Raw genomic sequence first — 6,000 nt, 5'->3', positions numbered from 1 at the left:
GGTAACAAGACAAGATTTTGGTATTGGAAGCGTTCTAGTTTCCATTTGTAGTCTGAGTATTCACTAGTTGCATTTGAAAGGCAGGTAAACAGCCTGCATGAAGAGGCGCAACGCATGGGCCATTGTGCTATCTCTGAACTCGGCTAAGGCTGATGACAAGTTAGCTTTATAATTAGCTTTTGAAAATGTATCTGCATTTATATGCAGATATCTGTTTATAGTAGGGATGCACCAATTGTGAAATTCTGGGCCAATACCAATGTTTAAAGTAACAATTTTGCTGATAGCTGATACTGATGGCATTTTTGTTGTTGTTTTTATTGTTATTTATTTCCTGTTTCTTTTGCCAGGGAAACAAAGAAGTCAGCAGTTAGCTCCAGCCAGCAGTTGCTAACAGCTAACATTAATGTGCTCTCCTCCTGCTGATGTCAACACAGATTTGTTGTTTACAATGTGGCTTTAGCAGGGTAACAATTGTGTGTATCCCCTGATGTGTTGATATTGAATTTACTGTGTCCTTTCTTCCTGGGGAACATCTCCGTTCATTCCAAACACCTTTTTATCATTTTAGTCTTGAGATATCTTTGTTCTTCACAGAATTGATGTGACCCACCAGAAAAACATTGGCCATTGCCATCGGTGAATGTCATCTTATTTGCAGATTGGCCAATGATAGTCAACAAGGCGAATATAGGCCAGTGCTAATGTTTGGCCAATAAATCGGTGTACCCCTGGTTTATAGAGATTAGCCAAAATGACTAGGGCATGAAAGACAAAGTCTTGACCTGGAGATTCCGCTGGCTATACCAGATCAAGCCAAAATATTGGCCCTAGCCCAAAGTTACTTCCTGTCAAACACAGAGGTGACAAGATCATAATGTACCACACTGGCCAATACTGATTATCTACCACTGATTGCTCTCCTCATAACTGATGCAGTTTAATCAATGCAAGTGTGCATTTGGTTTAATGCATATTTTATGTATTTTTCTGGGTGATGATGTCACTTAGCAGCACTGAGGAAAAAGGATTGTTCAGTTCTTGCCAAAATTCTTCTTGGATATATAAATCCTATCTCTTAGTTTTCATCAAAGAACAAATTGTAAAGCCATTTATTTATCAGACTTTTTATGATAAACTACCAAATAACCACAAAAACAAATATTTGTTTGTATTTATCATGCTTCCTTTTTTGAATTCAGAATTCCCCCAGGTCAGGTCTACAGCGGCAGCTCACAGCTACCTTACACAGCTCACTGCCTGTGGTCATCAGTGCAGCTGGCTACATATTCGATGTGACATCTCCTTCCATCTTCTAATGAATTTTTTATGTCTCTTCCTCTCTCACTCGCACGCAGACGGGGCTCGTATCAGCCCCCTTCTGTAAAACTATGCTACTGTAAATGACAGTGTTGCCTTTGAAATCTGTGACCCTTCTGTTCTGCTATGGCGATAGATCGCTCTACTGTAGGTTCCTCACTGATTGGATTGTCCAGAGACGTTGTAATGCATAGTGTCGGAGCATTCACAAGATAATTTACAATCATCGTGTTTCAGATACAAACTTGTGCTTGCAGGGAAGGGGAAAATCATGCCAAACATAATAAATATCCATGAAATTATTTTTCTGATTAGGAATCCTGCATGTATGTCTAATCCTAGACACCATTATACAAGCAGCACTCCAGCAAGGGATATTTTTTCCTTATGCATCCCCTGTCTGGTGATATTGATTTGACAGAAAGACAAACTTCTGGATTTTACTCTCCGCTAAACTGACAGTTTGATGCCACACATGTGCTGTGCATACCTGAACATGTTATAATGCACTCAGGTATTGACAGCTGTATTGATTTTCAGGGCCTCTGCAAAAGATCGTTCAAAGAGGAGTAATGGGATAATCTGCTGGCCATACACATGCAGCTGTTGTATCTCCATGGAGAAATAAGATATTTTATCTGCTCGTAAGATTCTTAATTTCTTCTAAACTCTTTAAACAGCTGAAGATGTTTGTGTAGTGTGGACTATAGAAAAAACAAAGATCTTTTTAAGTCCAATATTTAGGCTATTGAAATGGAGCTGTGGAGGAAAACTATTGCATAATAGAAACGTCTTATCTAATTTAAAAAAATAAGTTTAATATAATAAATGATTTATTTAAAGGCACTGTATTATGTAAGGTACTATAATAAATTTGTCACTTGACGAGAACTGAAATGACTAATTGAACATGATAACTGATTAGTTGGTAAACAGACAAATTGTTGGCAACTATGTTGATTATCAATTAATTGTCCCAAATGGTCCCTAGTTCCAGCGTCTCATGTGACCTTAAGCTTGCCATTTTTTCAGCCTTGTAGCCAGATGAAAATGTTGGCATTGTATGTTTCTGCAAACCATAGATACACTACATTTGTACATTTTACACCTATCATATCAGTGTTTTTAAAGTGACGTAGTTCTGATTACATGTAAATGCAACTGCGCCCCTCCATTCCGAAGTCGATGAATACTGGTGCTTGGTCAGTAACTTCCGGCGCCAACAAAAAAAATGCCGTCCTTCATGTGATTAGGTCGCCGTTATTCTGTATTGACGCTCGGAGGCATCAGGGGGAAACGCAGCTGGAAAACCACATAAATTAGTGGGCAAAAGTCCCAGTAGAGTAGGCAGGAGGGGTCGTGGATGGAACCAGCAACCACCGGCTTTCCTTTTCAGGCTTTCCTGTGAGAACGTAAGTGTATTTTGAAAATAGACAATGCCTGAAACAGGCAGAGTTTGACACAGCGTCCCAGAACGTCAACAATCAGCTAGCATGTCATATCTTGATATTGAAAATCCATGACCAAACATCAATATGTGATGAGGTTGGAGTGAGAATGTGTTGGTAAATGAGCCGACTTTGCCATCAGGAGCTGGAAAGGATGGTGGATGTCGTGTCACTGAGGCAAGACAGTTGCCAAGCTGCACATCACTGTTTGAGACCACAAAAACAACACTGTTGTTTTTTAGTGAGACATAGCGACATTTCAAGCTGTGATTGTGCCACTGAAAGCGGATGTTTTAAGCCAAAGCATGATCTTTTCTTCACAATTAACCAAGCGATTTTTCTTAAACATAACCACACGTCAACCGCATGTTTCAACATGTCCGCCACATTATAACCTACAAATGTTACATATCCATTGTTTGCAGAAACATACAGTGCCAACATTTATTAAAAAAAAACAACCAATCACGATAATAACTGGCAGATTAATAATAATTGATGATGACTGTTATCATTAGTTCCAGCCCTACACTTAATTATCATTTTTTATCAAGAAAGAAAAAACAGATAAAAACACTGTGAATGAGCCAAATGCAAGTTGTTGCAGTCTCCCTTCATACATTTTCAACAAATGCATGAATGAAATGATAAAAACTACCAAAAAGCCATCTCTAAAATGCTTCACATACAGCATGTGACTAAACTGTTCCATTCTGCCATTGCTCCCTCTCCTCTGCACCAGGTCACATTAACATTGTGGTTATTTCTGTAACAGTCCCATCACATCTGAATAAAGCTCAAACAAACATTATGTCATGGAAACCAAAAAGTGGCTGAAAATCCATCTACTTAACAGATACATGAGCCGATATTCCATATGGACATAGCACACATTCCATATCTAAAATGGGAAAAGGGTTACAGACATTGTCAAGCCCATCAGAGTAAAGTTTGGCTTGAGAACTTAAGTGGAAAGAGAAGAAATGTCACTGCTACTAACTGTTAGTGTTTCCTTGAAACCCACTGTCTGACTGCTGCCCTTAGTTTGTATGTATGCCTCATGTCTGCCTGGGTTTCCTCCCACATCCCATACACATGCAGGTTAGGTGAATTGAAAACACTCAAATACCCACAGGCGTGAATGTGAGTGTGATTTCGTTCGTCTGTGTGTGTTAGCCAGGGCGTACTCCTGCCTCTTGTCCAAAGCATGCTGGGACAGGCTCTTGCCCCCCTGCCACCCTAAAGAGCGGTTTAGAAATGGATGGATAATTTTCCTTGGGGACTCTCTTTTCACAGTGAAGCCAAGTTATTATTAAAGCTTGTGAACATCATGAAGGAAAAAAAAAACAGAGTTTCACAGCAATATATAAAAAGCCTGCATCCCCCCACAGCTGGCGGCCCCTGAGAATTCCCTCCATCCCTCACAAAATCTACCTTTCAGCAAGTCGCCGAGCTGTTTGCTGACAAAAAGAACAACGGAAAAGTACTGCTTCTTTCCACTGTTCTTGATGTAATAGTATAACTGGTGTTTCCTTTACTTCCCTGTGCAGTATGAGGAGTGGAATGGTGATGTGCCTTTCATTCCTCAACCTGACAGTTCACCATTGATCATTTATCAAGCTGGGTGCTTGCCAGAGCCATCGATTGAGCGGGGGGAAATAAAATAAGACTTGTGGAAATGAAGTATACTCCTTAGTGAACATACGAGCAAAAACGCCTGATGAAATTTCACACTATGCTCCTCTTCCCTGCTCAATGTTGTAGGAGAATGCTGAGTGTAAATGAACTGTACGTGGCAGAAGGCAATTGATTATGTGGGTGTGTGTGTGTGTGTGTGTGTGTGTGTGTGAGTGAGAGAACCTGTGAATGTGAACACATGCCTGCATGTGTGTCATCATGTGTTCCTGGCTTTGTGCATGTGTGGCTCGTTTGACTGTACATGAGTAATTCTCAAACTCCAGCTGACTGGCGCTTCTTCTTTTCTTGTGTGTGGCGGCAGGGTATTCTGCCAGGTCTGCAGAGGAGCATGCAGGGATATTGTGCCAGGTTAAGTGGCCCAGAATCTAATCACTCTAATGTGTGTTGCAGCCCTACATCATAGTCACAGGCTGGACTGCAATGCCTGGTCTGTCCTTCAAAAAAGGGAAGCTTTTCACGACTCCTTCCATATTGTAATTATTCCAACTGGATATGAGCTATTGCACTTATTGGCTGGGGCAAGCCACCGGCTGCTTCCTCTTTCATTGGCTGCCTGGACACCTCTGTGCTGCCTCCCATTGGCTGCCTGGAGGAGAGTGGGAGGAGAGCTCACCCCATCCTCCCCCTGTGGCAGAGCGTGTAAATGTAAAGACTCTTTCTCTGCCTATTATCTGAGTGACTCGGGGTTTTGGTGTCTGCCTCCGAGCGCGTGTGTGTGTGTGTGTATGTTGGAGGGAGAAAAGAGATAAAGAGAGAGAGAGTAAGGGAGGGAGAGGCAAGCAGCGTTTCTTCTCCCCCCTTTAGCCTCCCCGTCTCCCTGCTCCCTGTCACTCCATCCTTCCTCCCCTCTCCTGGACCACCCTCCAGCCCTGCTTCGAGCCGGACCGAGACCCCCTACTACCCAGACCACCCCGGGACCCTTTGACTCTCCTCACTTCTCCGTCCCACCAACCAACACCTCTGAGCAGGTAAGACTGCTTGTTTCAGCCGGCACTGAGGCTTTAAAAAGTACTTCCCGCCTCTCCTTCTGCTCTTGTTTTTGGTTTCTTTACTCTCACTTGTCTCTGTTCTCTCTGGCCTCTCTGTCTCTCCTGTATGCATATTTCAAGTTTTCCCTGCAGCACTTTTGTCCCTCTCAGAAAAGTGACACAGTTACAGGAGATGATATCAGTGAGGTCACTGTATTTTTCTTCTCCCTCTGATATCAACTCCCCCTCCTCCTCCCTCTCTACCCCACAATCTCTTCATCTTCTCTCCTCATGTCTTTTGCAATCTCATACCCTCCGGCTCAGCGTGTGCAAATTCACTGGCAAAATCTTTTATTTTTAAGTCTGCCTGGAGCACAAGTTGACAAGAACAACATGCTGTGTTTTGGTTATGGAAAATGCATCTCTAATTGATTTTTCAAAAGTGTTTATGTTAGTTGGTGACAGCTATTTATAGGTGCTGACGCGCCAGGCACACGTGCTTTTCACTAGGCCACTTCCCCTAATGCCGGGACAGAACACAGGACTGTCCACTGGCTCCACAATGC

The 6,000-nt window shown here is 42.3% G+C and overlaps 1 protein-coding gene across 5 annotated transcripts in view; it reads left to right on the top strand.

The window, feature by feature from the left end:
- Positions 1-5,124: 5,124 nt before the first annotated feature.
- pcbp3 (poly(rC) binding protein 3) overlaps positions 5,125-6,000 on the top strand; it is a 92,005-nt gene continuing 91,129 nt past the window's right edge. For 4 of the 5 annotated variants that reach the window (XR_013493265.1, XM_033617232.2, XM_033617233.2 and 1 more), the window contains exon 1: positions 5,136-5,434. The gene's annotated coding sequence lies outside the window, so the exon portion shown is untranslated. Of the gene's footprint in view, positions 5,435-6,000 lie in introns of all 5 variants that reach the window. The other variant, XM_033617235.2, reaches the window with a different exon arrangement.

This window comes from Epinephelus lanceolatus, chromosome 14 (assembly GCF_041903045.1).
Source record: "Epinephelus lanceolatus isolate andai-2023 chromosome 14, ASM4190304v1, whole genome shotgun sequence".
NCBI classification, from domain to species: Eukaryota; Metazoa; Chordata; class Actinopteri; order Perciformes; family Serranidae; genus Epinephelus; species Epinephelus lanceolatus.
Note: the sequence above shows the minus strand (reverse complement) of the source record. Positions and strands in the feature narration are given on the sequence as shown.